We start from the raw sequence: 14,128 nt of genomic DNA on the forward strand, positions 1-14,128 counted from the left end.
TTCCATGGTTCAGAAATGTACATAATGTATCTCTATGTTTGCTGAAGTCAGTCCGGTCTGCGGCACCACTAAGCGACTGGGCAGGCGGTACTCCGCTTGAGTATATCTGAATAAACATATGCTTGGTTTGTATTCTCTACTGTCTGGCCAACTCTTCATTTGTGTGAAAGGCTGGGAGGTGGTCGCGAGTGATGACTGGAATCAAGCATAAGTCAAGCCCCTCCTCATGAGGCCCTCAGCAGATCCGACGTCCCTCAAGAACTACCGACCCATCTCTCTCCTCCCTTTCGCGGCCAAAGTTACCGAGAAGATCGTCAACGGCCAACTAACAAAATTCATCAAAGTGAACTCCATCCTCGACCCCTCCCAATCCATATTCTGCAGCAACCACAGCACTGAGACCTCCCTACTCGACGACATCCGCACTCTCCTCAACCTAGGCCACACCGCTGCCCTGATCCTACTCGACCTCTCTGCAGCCTTCGACACCATCTCCCACCACACTCTCACTGCCAGACTCCAAGACACCAGCATACAGGGAACCGCCCTCGACTGGTACTGCTCCTTCCTCACCGGCAGAAACCAAAGAATCAGACTTCCACCCTTCCTCTCCGAACCCACAGAGATCAACTGTGGAGTACCTCAAGGAAATGTTAAACCAGATGTTATGCAGTCTAAAAGCTGTGCCCTTCGCAAGGCGCAGGTAGTATGTTAAACCAGATGTGTTATACAGTCTAAAAGCTGTGACCCTCGGGAGGTGGCGGTAGAATGTTGAACCAGATGTTATGCAGTCCAAAAGCTGTGTCCCTCGGGAGGGGCAGGTAAAATGTTAAACTAGATGGTATGCAGTCTAAAAGCTGTGTCCCTCGGGAGGCGCAGGTAGAATGTTAAACTAGATGTTATGCAGTCTAAAAGCTGTGTCCCTCGGGAGGCGCAGGTAGAATGTTAAACCAGGTGTTATGCAGTCTAAAATCTGGCTCCTCAGGAAGCACAGGTAGAATGTTAAACTAGATGTTATGCAGTCTAAAAGATGTCTCCCTCGGAGGTGCAGGTAGAATGTTAACCAGGTATTATTGGCTGAACACTAACGCTTATCACCCGAGGGTAACTTTCCCTTGGTCCTGTTTCTGGCCAGGTACTTCCCCAGCTTTTACTAAAGCGTAAAAAATTGGATACTAGCATACACAAAACGCAAAAAATATTTGCCCACTGTACTCGACATTTTATACCACTCATGTTTAATCTGGTAGCAAAAACACACCTGATTCAAAAGCCAAGCAATCTGGAACCAGACTCTCAGGTCACAAAAATATGTGTGCATTCTTCTCCAGTGGGGTACCTAGAGCTTGTGCCGTCTGTGGCAGTCTCTGTGCAACCCGCAGTGTCCGTATGTGAGAGCCAGGAGGGTGCTGGCGACTCCTGCTCTTGGCGCAACGGCTGCAGGCAAGAGGGGGAGGCCGCCGCCCCCCACCCCCTTGCTACGCCACTGCTGTGAAGCTGACCCTCTCACTGCCAGTGGATTGAGCCCTCTCTTCAGAGCATGGCAGCATGCAGTGAGGGCAGCATATGATTGAGCCTGGCACCCTCAACCCTGCCAAGTTTCCCAGGTACATGTTTCATGTGTGACTGCAGTCCTGGTTTTCCTTTTCATTCTGTGACCTGTAGTCTTGTTTATTCCACTATAAAACAGGAGTGCAAGTCCCAGAATCCAAAGAAAAAGCCTGGACTGGAGTGGCACATCACGCATGGACTTGGGAAACTTGGCAGCTATGCACCCTGGAATCTCCCCCATAATCTGTCCTTCTTCTTGGGTAGCACATCATTAGAGCACCACCAGAAAAGCCTGGTTGGCCCTGTGCCCACATCGGTAACAAGGGCGGGTGCCAGGGCCAAGGTGCTCCCTGATCTGCATGGAGTTAAATAAGTCAATGCCCCCAAGGAGCCATGCAGGTCTGAAATGGGTGTCCGTGCCAGTTGTATTATAAAAGGTCCGCACAAGCATCTGGAACCCCTTCGGAAATATGGAAATGCACAGGTGATGCCAGTGGCGGCTCCTCCGCTAAGGCGTAGGAGCATCGTCCCACTGGCTGCAGCACTGCAAAAATAGAAAATGATAATAAGGCAATGTTATTATCATTTTATTTTTCCGTGCTCAGCCAGCGATGTGGGCAGGCTGCCCTGCTCCCACAGCAGGGCCGGGGAGGAGTATTTTGCCCACTGTATGGCGGGACCTCTTGGGCTGGTGAAACACTCATAGGCTCTGTGCATGCATTACAGCCTGGGTGGAGAACTTGCTCCAGGCTCCCATTCCCTGGCTAAGCATTGACTCAAGGTGCTCAGACCAATCACAGCGCTGCGATCAAGGGAGCCGGGGTGGGTGCTTCATGATCCTGCCCCCTTGTAAGCAGAATGAAGGAGGACAGGATGCACAGGACTGAGGTGAGGTGTCGGCCGGCCGGCCAGTAGTCCGGCCGGCCGGTAAATGTTTCTTTTTTTTTTTACGCCCCACCCCCTGCCCCACTAATGTCATCCGAAGCAGCCGCCACAGGGTGGTTCAAAAAGCAGCAGAGGCTGCTGTGTACTTCTGTAGTAGAGCCCTGATGTCTAGTGCAAATGGTATTAGGACAGGGTGTCTGGTGCACTCGGTGTTGCCAGCAGCGGTCTCAATGGACCTCTTAAAGGGATAGGGAGACACAGAGACAGAGGCCACAGAATCCTCTTGGTATAAAAACCTGCTTCTTGAGTAGTGTCTCTATCACCTTATACCATTCTTTGCGCCACACTCCCTTTTTGTGTTTTCAGATATGTTATACTTTTTTGTCCTCCTAAATCAAACACTCCTTCAGCAGTCGGTTTCAACATTTCTACCTTCTGTCGGTAGCCTTCTGCAGGTGTTACTCCTAGAGCCGCACCCCGGGCGCAGTACTAGTGAGAGAACTTTACTTAACCTAGCCCTGTACTTTGTGCACTGAAGTACTACTTATATTCTCAAACAGTTTAATTTTCAGTTCACATCCAATATCTTATTGCACAGAATCAGGATTTGCAGATGAGCGCTTCGAACCATCCCAATGGCTCTTCACACCCTGTTGGACTTGGCCCTTTTTCCCTGAATTCTTTCGCTTTTCCCCCTAGCCTTTTTACTGACATGGTGTGTCTGAACTGAAAATAATAAATGTTGTGCAATGGTGTACACATCTTCATTTCCACCATTGTAGAAATGCACCTTTGTAAAATGTCACTTTTAAAATGGATGCCATTTCTGTCTGCTTGTGCCGCCTGCCTGAGGTGGCTTGGCGGTCTAGTGTTTGAAGTGACAAGGTGCTCTACACTCCCCCCACAGTGACAGTTGAGGCTGGAACTGCCAGGAACTTTCTGGAAGCTTACAGCCCTTTCTAGTAGGTGGGAGGAGGGGTGTATATGTAGAGCAGTAGAGATGTCATGTGCTCAGACTGAGCGTGGACTTGAATGAGAGGGGACCCTTTGCCAGGAGGTACCGCTGCATGGGCCTGTGTGCTGGCCCCTGTGCCCAACTGTATCCCTCTTCTGTCCACAGGGCTAGAGAGAGCCCCCTTACTGGAGTGAAGACCACTGACCCAGGAGGAGTGCCACTTTATGGGGGATGACTGTTCGTAAGAACTGCAGCCCTGTACTGATGAGTGCCCACTGACCGCTGTTCTTGCCAAGTAGTGCCTGATGCTCTCCTATCTAGCGCCTTGTGAGCGCTACAACTGTGCCCTGCCTGCTGGCTAGCACCTGGAGAAGAAGAGCGCTTTAACTTACTGCCCAGCAGGTGAGGAACTGGCACCAGCAGCATCATTTGGTGGGACCTAGCACCTAGCACCTGGGAAGTGCTGGGTGCCTGACACCTGAAATCTCTCCCCATCCCTGGGACTGCGACGCGCTGTGGCACTGAGAGTGATGTTGCTATTGAGGAACCACAAGGTAAAGCGCTGTGCCCCCAAGCGCTACATTTCCAGAATTTCACCACTTTCTGCGAGCGCTGTGCTGGCGCGCCGCTGTGGTCCAGGACCTGATGGTGCTGCAATTGCGAGCGGAAGCCTACCCTGCCGTTTGCCACCTTCGCGGGTGCCCACCCCGCGTTTGCCCCATTTCTTGGCTGATTTAGCCATAGCATGTGCCCACCCCGCATCTATGTTTTATCTCTCACAGCGGGTGCCTACCCCGTGTGCCAGCCTAATCAGATACCCTGCAGGTCCCCACCCCGTGGGTTTATTGCCAATGGTAGCGGGAGCGCACCCGGAATCACTGCCGCAGCACGTGAGAACTGTCTATTTTTAAACTACAGCGGGTGCCCACCCCGCATGGTACTTTGCTGGAGGGAGCCTACCCCTTGTTGCAGCACAGAGGAACCGCCACTCTCACCGCCGCGACCCGGAAACCCAAGCCTGGTTGGGGCCCCGGGTGAAGACAGGAGGGGCGTTGGTGTTGGCGGGGCTCTCATGAGTAGAGGAGAGCCCCGCGGGTGTTGTAGCTGCTGCTGGGAGGCTGCCGAGATGCCTGCAGGCCCAGAGTTCGGTGAGTGGGGAATTGGGGGAACCGGTGGCTGAGGGGGGGGGGGCAACAGGGCACATGATCAGTGCCCGCCCCCGTTGGTCCTTCCAGGAGGATCAGAGTTGTTGCGTGGGCTTCCCCAGCTGCCCCACTTAGCTGGGGGCAGCTCCAACGTGTGTCAAGTTGGTGGGAGAGACCAACGTTGGGGCCGTAATTGTTTTGAAGCTCCCGTGGGGCTCCACCACGGACAGGACCACAGTGCCCCAGGGTCTACGCAGCAATGCTGCAGTTGCGGGTCGCTGCAACGTAAGGCATTTTTCCCTGAGCCTCGGGTCCCAGGAGGGGACCCCCAACTGGCCGGTACTTTGGGGGCCATGTAATTTTTGTATCTTGGAGTCCCCGAGAGGGGCTCCACAGGTGCGGTGGCACCAGAAGCTAATCTGCAACTGTGGATTATTATTTTAAGTGTTTTATGTCCCATTCGAATACGATCCTGCAGAATGCATTATGATGCCCTGCTGATGTTGAGTAGGTTGCATTGTTGCTAAGGTACCTTATGCCTAATGTTATACCTAATGTGCTGCTCAGGCTTCTAGGCAGAGGAGGATACCCTATGGTCAACTGCTCTAGGCCCCTGCTCATGATTTATGCCTAATGAACGGATTATGATTTATGGCTATCTAGACTGTGCATTTACACGGATGATTGTGTGCAGAAGGTGCCACTCTCAGTCATACCATGATGTTTTCATTATTTGCACACTGCCAATGAGGGTGATGCCAATAAGAGGCTGAAGGTCTGCACATTGTGCTTTCGCGACCTAGGAGGTCCTGTGATCCTGCCTAATATCTTTTTGCCAAAGGTTGGCGCTGCTGATCCTGGGCCTAAATGGGGTTTGTGTAAAGTGCACCCATGCTAATGTTTTCCTGCTTACTGATGCCCTGCATGAGGTTCTATGCCCAAGGCCTACTTAGTATATGCCTAGAGTGATTTATGCAAATGTGTTTATGCCTCCAGGCTCATATGTTTGGTACCTATGCTTGTGCTGATGCGTCTAATGCTTTTTCCTAGGGTGCACGTTGTTGATGTTTATGCCAAGGATTTCTGCTAAGGGCCTGGTCTGGCCAGTAACTACTGGCTGTTATACGTTTACTGCTTATGGACTTTCATTTCATCTGTGTACTTGGTGATGATGCTGGCAGCATCCCGATTGGCCCTGCCCTGTAAATAATCCCCTGTATATTGCTACCTGGTGCCAGTTGGCGCCGTGTTCACAACTGTGATTGCATCCTACTGTGTTTGGCATAATACACAAGTTATTTTTCATGCAACCTGGTGTGGAGTCTCTTTTTGTAGTGTGCCTGGTGTGTCGCCTGTGTGTGCTGCACGGATGCTTTACACGTTTCCTCCGGAGTCTGGCCCGCCCGCTCTGCACCACGCTACCCGTTTCTAACACACTCCATCTCTACACAGACCATTGAGACTCACCCTGCACCCTGGTTTCAGTGAGGAAGAGCTGCCTTCAGGTGCAGGTTTCTTCTACAGACTGCCCTGTGCAGTAAGCATAGGGAAGCAGGGCCTGCATGGAAATCTAACATTTTCACACAATTCCAGTCCTATTTTTCAGGATTATCGTGCGTTAACAGTTGAATATCTTTACAAATCTGAGGTAAGTAATGATGGGGCTCTCTTTGTGAACCAGTCCCCCCTTTATGCACCGAGAATGCTACCTCAGTTTCCTGCTGCTGAATCTCGCCTTGAGCGTCCTAGTGTGTTTTCCTGTATTTTACTCGTATTTTTATGCATTTGTTTGTCTTTTGAGATTTTTTGAAAAGCCATTTCTTTGCTGGGCATGACCCCGTGGACTGTGGACTCTTGTTGCGACCCTTACAGTGCGGACAGGCCATTCCTTGATGGCCTTGGCTCTCCAGGGTATCAGTGGAGGCCTTTGGCATCTGTAAACCGTGTCATAGTCCTGGAGAGGGCTTTTTGCGTCAGTAGGTGGGGGTCAGAGGGCGGGTAAAAATCCAAATACTACAAGTTTCGGTACCTTTTATCGGTGCAAAAATGCTAAACTGTGCAGGGAATTTTACAAAGACATTTTGTACAGGCAAACAGGTTCCAGGAAATAGTGTATCAAAGGAATGGTCTGTAGCTTTTAAAACAATTATTTGCAATGCAATAGGTCTCGTATTTTTTAAAGTTAGAGCTATTGGCGTTGCAAATAATATTGTATTTTACTAGAGGAGTATAGAGGACAAAGAATGAGCAATTTCCACTGGGAAGAGGCACACTGTGCGACACTTTAGATCCCCCCCCTTTGCTGATGCGCCCCCCTCGCCCCCTCCCCTCTTGGCTTTGATCCGTTTAGCACTAAGACACCCTCGGGTACTGCACGCTTTATAAGATTAACTCACTCATTCATTCACATACCTGCAACACTGCCTGGAGCACCTACAGTACTTTAAAAGAGGCAAACAGGATTTTAAAAAGAAGAACGCAGTGCAAAACTGTCCAACAAGAACACTCATTTTTTTATAAAAACAAGATTCCTTCGAATGGTAACACTGAGGCACAGCGCTAAATCGCGGTGCTCGGGGTGGGGGTGGGAGTGTTAAAAGAATGCGCTGCGAGAAAAATCATAAATATTTTTGGTTAAGTAAAACGCCGCGCAACAGAATAGTATGAGCGCTCTTTAAATTACAGACCATGGGCCTCATTTATGAGGCTGTGCGTCACTTTTACGCCGCCGGTGCGTCACTTTTTGTGACGCACCAGTGGCGTAAAAAATGTGCCTTGTTGCGCCATATTTACAAAGTGACGCATCTAGGTAGATGCGCCACTTTGTAAACCCCTGCGCCATATTATACCTGCGCCAGTTTTAATGTATGCAAGGTGGGGGGTACTGACGCAAGGAAGGGTCGTAGAAGTGACCAGTGAAATCTATGAGATTTCACTGCGTCACTTTTAGGACGCCGTTGCGTCAAAATCTTGCGCCTGCCTCACAGCAGGCGTAAGACTGACGCAGGCCCTTTCACATGGGGCTTGCTCCATGTGAAAGGACGCATTGCTGGAGTTGCGTCATTTCTGTGACACACTACAGCAATGCGTCACTTTTGCGCTAACAGATACGTCAGAAACACTGACGTACCTGTAACTCCTTACGACATGATGCGTCATACTGTAAATATGACGCATCAGGAATGTTGCATGGAGTGCGCACTGAGAAGTGACGCATCGCTGCTTTCACGCAGCGATGCGTCATTTCTCATAAATGAGGCCCCATGCTTTTTGCACGGTAGTAGTAAGGTTAAGTAAATATGTCTCAAAATTAGTCTCTGCGAGGGCACAATGTGGCACCTGTAAGGATACACAGTTCACGTCAGGGCGGTTGTTACTGTGCAAAAATCATGTTGTGACATTTAAAAATAACATTTCAGTTATTGCTTAATTAACGCCCTGCCTCACTTACGTGACGTCTAGTGTGCATATGTGCAATTATAGGAAAGGCCAACTGATGAACAAGGGCGATAACATGGCATATGTGAGCTACTAAAGTGGGATAGCAAAGTGAAGGGTAAATAAAATAGATTGTGAGAGGACAACGTGTGTCGAATTTCATAAAAGTATCTATGAAACAGAGGTCTGGGCATCCCACAGAAGTTGTTTCAGTTCCACATGTTTTTTAATGCAATGCAGTACACGAAAAGTGAAGAGAGAGGAGAGAGCATCACACACTTTACAGTGTGATGGCCAAACAAAAAGTTCTCTGAGTGAAATCGCCAGAAATAGAGCGAAGCAAACAAAGGAGGGACAGTAACAGAAATGCACCAATAACAAACCAGCACTTCTGAATGCCACAGATAGCAGCCAATGGCAATCAGTAGCTTTGCCAGAGCCCATAGAAGAGACTACAACAGGTCTTCGAGGCTCAACCAATAAATGAAAAAGACCCATGAAATGGAAAAAAAAATGCAATTCAAACAAGATTTGGAGACCCAATATTTTAAAGAGAAGAGAGTAAATATTAGTATCAAATAAATGTAAGAAAGGAGTCGATATTCTAAAACGCAAGGTTGGAAATTCGATTCTCTGCTATTGTTCATTTGTTGGAGACAGAAAATGTGCCACAAAATGTGGAGTATATGGATTAAGACTGTAAATAGATAAATAAAACGACTAAGTCCAGGGAATAGAGTGTACCCTCTTGTGAGCTCCATGCATGGTGAACAATACAGTTAAAGTCTAACCATGCACCAGTTGTAGTGCGTGAGACAACGGCACAGTGGTAAGTTTGTCACCAGTTAAATTACCCAATGAAATGAAAAGCTATCCGAGTCAGGGCCACGAAAATAGATAAAATAAGGTGAAACCGTAAGTAGGACCGTAAGTGGTGGACACATTAGCTACACAAGCGTTGCGCGTGATCAGCCTACTTGGATTGAAAATGGACTCCTGGTTTTCTGTGACATTTTAATAATCACATTTTCATCCCACTGAGGGCTACTGATGGATTGTTGTATGTATTGATGTTTTATATACTTTTATAGTCAACAAATTTTGAGAATCTATTTACAGCACTCCTGAGATTTCGTAATCCTATAATCCGGGCAAAAGTTAAAGACCCTCAGTATAACACACTCTACTTGTCATAGAGTATTCCAAAAGAAACAGATAGCAAGGTTAAATTCAACGGGGATTTCCAAAGAAAATTCAAAGTATAGTCCAATTAATTTGTTATGTTCAGTCTTTGTCTTTATTTTCAATTTCATAAAACAGATATTCCCAGCAAAAAAAGGTCACCAACACGTGTTTCGTCCTACACAAGGACTTCTTCAAGGCTGGAAATATTCAAACAATGTACAATGTAATTACAAGTTTAAAATATATACATTAATGCATTTTTAATTTTTTTTAGCATTACCTAGAGCCTATGTGGCATAACACCACACATGATGTTATATTCATATATCGTGTGATAAACTTCTCCACATTGTGGTATATAGTACAATATAAACTATTTACAACATAGAACAAAAATATCCCAGATTCCAAAGGGATATCTTTCTGGTAGGGATAGGTCCCAATAGATATAAAACATTCATTGAGACACACATTGTCCCTATATACAGTTAAAACATATATGTATATACACCCACCATGAACACGGCGGAGCGAAGCATGTATTGGACATCAATGTGAACAAAATAAACCATGGTTTGGCAATGGAGCAAAATATCTGAGGAGATAGAATATAAAGAATCCAGATTAAGTTTTTAACCACTGATACATGTGTCTAAACTCGCTAGCTGTATTTGACATGTGACCAAAAGGAAAAAATCACATCTCATTTTTACCCTAAGATACTGCATACATCGTGAGTCAATGTTAAGGCTATAGAAAACATCCTCATATAGCAGTGTTATGGTGTCAAGGGAAAAGTAAATAGCGCACATCGATATTTCAATAGTGCCCATGTACTCAAATATTTTTACAGTACTTATAGGCGATGCTATAGGTGTGTATATCAAAAAACACACATGACTCGAATAACCAAAGTCCCAATGAACTCACCAATAATATTGATGGCAGGGTAGTTACTCAAAGTAGGGAATGAGGAATGCCTTCAAGTCTGTTCAACAGCCACGATAGTTAAATGCGACACAGCCAATCTGCTGTTGAGAGTCATGTAATAGAAGAGAGGAAAAATGTATATCAAATAATACCCAATCAGTTAGAACTCATATTTAATGATGCGCCATGTAAGTAAAGTGGACCCAGTCAGTTAAAGAGTCATACTTAGTAAAGCGAGACTAATTATTATAGAGGCAGGTTTATACATCCCTCTCTGAAACATCACAACAGCAGTTAGCCATCCGATACCAACATAGTATACGCAAAGAGAGCGGCAGGAGTCACATAATATCCTATGTTTTATATAAAAGTGACAACATGTCTAACCTGCTCCGTACGGTCACAGGTAATAAAGTCAATGGACTAGAATGTCTCAGATATCACACGGACATGTCGACCTAAATATAGGTGAAAACATCAATGCTTATAATATTAAACCGAACTCACCTAGCTATATGTTAGTCGATAAGTGAATACACGTCTATATGTATAGGATTCATCTGGACGAACACTGAATAGTAGGACAGTGTTTTTCAAAATAGTATACTTGCAACCATGATAAGTTGTTAAGCTGAAACGACACAAGTCCAAAGTGTAAAGTAAGTAACGGAGCTATCATTATTAACCAACCCGGTACCGAACATCTTAATTGCTAGTAGGTGCTTACCTAAAGTTAGGCTCATCGCATTTCCTCACACAAGCAGTCCCCGTAACGAGAAACCATATGTGTGGACGGGCGGCATTATATACACTGGCCGCTAGATTAAACTCGCCGCCACACACATGGGCCACTAGGCATAGAAGTCAAGGAGGGACTAACTCGTAGATCATCACGCTTCCTATTTACGAATAGCATCCATTTTGGAGTGTCGTGATGTATGCACACATAACGATCGTCAGATGTATATATAAGATTACATGAACTCTCATGGCGTCAGCATGTTAAATTCGCGTATTGTCTTTTCTTAGACACGAGTATCAGTGTTGTTATATTCGAGTAAAGTCTCATATAGTGTAAACAATAGGAACTTCCCGACTATAGTAAACCCATGGCAGACATATTGGAATGGGTTGCGAATGAGCTTAGAACATGATAAGGCTTATTGTGAGCATCGTATGTTCGAATTAAACCCTGCTACACCGAGAAAAAAGACAGGATATTATTTTAAAAATATAACTGTACTAAATTTGATATAATTATGAAGTGCCTCAACCTGTTACAGTTATTATAGTGCATAATTCGTACAAATGATTACACATTATTAAGAAATGAAGATGTTTGTACACAAGTACCCATACATGAACATAAAACATTGATAGATGTTATAATCAAAGATGGTAAACAGTATTCAAGAAAAGTAAAGTGATTCAATCTTTTAGAAAGACATGAAGCTCTCGGTCAATGTTGAGTCCCCTATCTACCGCCCTTAATTTAATTAACCATTGAGATTCACACTTTCTAAGTGCACTGGTTCTGTCACCTCCTCTAGATTGGCTTTCATCTCATTCCCTACTTTGAGTAACTACCCTGCCATCAATATTATTGGTGAGTTCATTGGGACTTTGGTTATTCGAGTCATGTGTGTTTTTTGATATACACACCTATAGCATCGCCTATAAGTACTGTAAAAATATTTGAGTACCTGGGCACTATTGAAATATCGATGTGCGCTATTTACTTTTCCCTTGACACCATAACACTGCTATATGAGGATGTTTTCTATAGCCTTAACATTGACTCACGATGTATGCAGTATTTTAGGGTAAAAATGAGATGTGATTTTTTCCTTTTGGTCACATGTCAAATACAGCTAGCGAGTTTAGACACATGTATCAGTGGTTAAAAACTTAATCTGGATTCTTTATATTCTATCTCCTCAGATATTTTGCTCCATTGCCAAACCATGGTTTATTTTGTTCACCTTGATGTCCAATACATGCTTCACTCCGCCGTGTTCATGGTGGGTGTATATACATATATGTTTTAACTGTATATAGGGACAATGTGTGTCACAATGAATGTTTTATATCTATTGGGACCTATCCCTACCAGAAAGATATCCCTTTGGAATCTGGGATATTTTTGTTCTATGTTGTAAATAGTTTATATTGTACTATATACCACAATGTGGAGAAGTTTATCACACGATATATGAATATAACATCATGTGTGGTGTTATGCCACATAGGCTCTAGGTAATGCTAAAATTTTTAAAAATGCATTAATGTATATATTTTAAACTTGTAATTACATTGTACATTGTTTGAATTTTTCCAGCCTTGAAGAAGTCCTTGTGTAGGACGAAACACGTGTTGGTGACCTTTTTTTGCTGGGAATATCTGTTTTATGAAATTGAAAATAAAGACAAAGACTGAAGATAACAAATTAATTGGACTATACTTTGAATTTTCTTTGGAAATCCCCGTTGAATTTAACCTTGCTATCTGTTTCTTTTGGAATACTCTATGACAAGTAGAGTGTGTTATACTGAGGGTCTTTAACTTTTGCCCGGATTATAGAATTACGAAATCTCAGGAGTGCTGTAAATAGATTCTCAAAATTTGTTGAAATTTATGTGACACACACCTAGTGTGTACTGACGGCACCTTTAGGTGGTAGGTGCCCTGAGTCTCTGTAGCACCCTTTTGTTTAAAACTTTTTCTCACATGAGTCAGATTACCAAATGTGTACGAACTGTATATATAACTAGATTGTCTTTGAGAGTGTTGTGCGGACGTTTCCCTTTTGGAACACTACTACCTATTCTTTGTGTATACTTTTATAGTCAAACTGGACCGAATAAAATTATTCTGACTGACTGACGCCAGAGTTTAAAATGACCATATCTACTGAAAACACATCTCCAATCAATGTTAATGGTGCGTGTCGTTGTGATCCCCTAATGATTGTGAATATAGACATAGCGAATCGTATACGCCAGTTGCAGGAGCAAAGTTACACAACTAGAGAGTATGGAAGGGGACCTATGCATTCTGGAAAAATGCGTAATAGCGTGTGGCGTTCGCTCATCTTGTGTAGATTCACAAATGGTGGCTGCTGCTGCGGTGCTAAATAAGTACCTTCCATTAGGTACATATTGTTTATATTATATATACATTGAAAGATCTCCTAATTCTGGGAGAAGCAGTGAGTGGCCGTTACACCCTCAGGGCAGAGGCTGATGGCATTCGAAATCAATTCTACAAAATGTGAGGAAATGGTAACATTAATATACCTGTAAGTGTCTCTGCATCGAGTAATCTCATCTGGTCATTAGATCATGTGTGCACGTCTTGTTGAGTTGTATAGTAATGTGAAGCGCCTCTTTTACTATTGCTAGGTCTCTCGGTGCTAGGAGCACAGTTTAAGCAGAAGCACAAGTATTTCAGAGAAACATTTGTGTCCAGTTAAACCCTAAAGATACAAGGTTACAGGCACACGCACTCCCCCCCAGAAGGTTTCTTGGCTCTATTGACATGCACTTGGAATGCTGGAAGGCTGAATTTACCTTCATGAAATCTTTTCTGGGAGAATTTTGACAACACACTATGTCAGACCTGTTCCACCAGAACATCAAATGCAGAAACATGTCTGTATTGCCAATCACTGTCTTCGTTGCCATCCAGCCCAGATTGAAGATCATGGGAGTTAATCAGTGCCGTCCTGCTTTTTAGCTATTCAAAAATTAGATAACATATTAACTGTTGCATCTGTCTCTGTGTTTTTTAAAAATGTTTTTAGATCTCGAAAATCAATTTATTAATGAAATGTAATGAGTATATTTTACTGTGCTATCACTGTTTTCTTACATATTTTAAATGTGACTTATTAATTGTACTTTTATGGTTGTTTTTTGCCTAATAACCGAATAAAGTTATTAATGAATGAATGAATGACATCCAGCCAGACCGTTTAGAGATCCATCAATGTTTTTTGGCATCAATGAGCATTGTCAATAAAGTTAGCTGTGAGCTGAAG

At 44.5% G+C, this 14,128-nt stretch overlaps 1 protein-coding gene across 1 annotated transcript in view; it reads left to right on the forward strand.

Annotated features, from left to right (window-relative positions):
• The window catches only part of FBXO41 (F-box protein 41), a 588,800-nt gene that overhangs the window by 414,942 nt on the left and 159,730 nt on the right, over positions 1 to 14,128 (forward strand). The window lies entirely within an intron of this gene.

This window comes from Lissotriton vulgaris, chromosome 3_1 (genome assembly GCF_964263255.1).
Source record: "Lissotriton vulgaris chromosome 3_1, aLisVul1.2, whole genome shotgun sequence".
In the NCBI taxonomy this organism is placed as follows: Eukaryota; Metazoa; Chordata; class Amphibia; order Caudata; family Salamandridae; genus Lissotriton; species Lissotriton vulgaris.